Here is a 298-nt window from a genome sequence, read left to right as displayed (position 1 = left end):
TCTCAGAAAACGATGGTTTATCATGTGATGAATGCCATAGGGAGTCCAATAAATTTGTTCAGTAAAAAATGCAAACAAGAGATTTATCGTACTGAGAAAAAAAACAGTAAAATTCAATGAAAAGAACAGTGCACCTACAACGCCTCCATATCCACTCAAATAAAGATTAACTGTACAGCTGTGTCATAGGAACACTGATCAGCACACGAGAGTGCAACCCAGCACAAACAACAGAAGAGGCACCAATGAACTGAGCACCAATGCAGGTCTGCTGCTGCCATCTTTCTTTTTTTTGGCC

The sequence above is a fragment of the Trypanosoma theileri genome (genome assembly GCF_002087225.1).
Source record: "Trypanosoma theileri isolate Edinburgh chromosome Unknown TM35_Tth_2_V1, whole genome shotgun sequence".
Taxonomy (NCBI): domain Eukaryota; phylum Euglenozoa; class Kinetoplastea; order Trypanosomatida; family Trypanosomatidae; genus Trypanosoma; species Trypanosoma theileri.
This window is presented reverse-complemented; position numbering follows the sequence as displayed.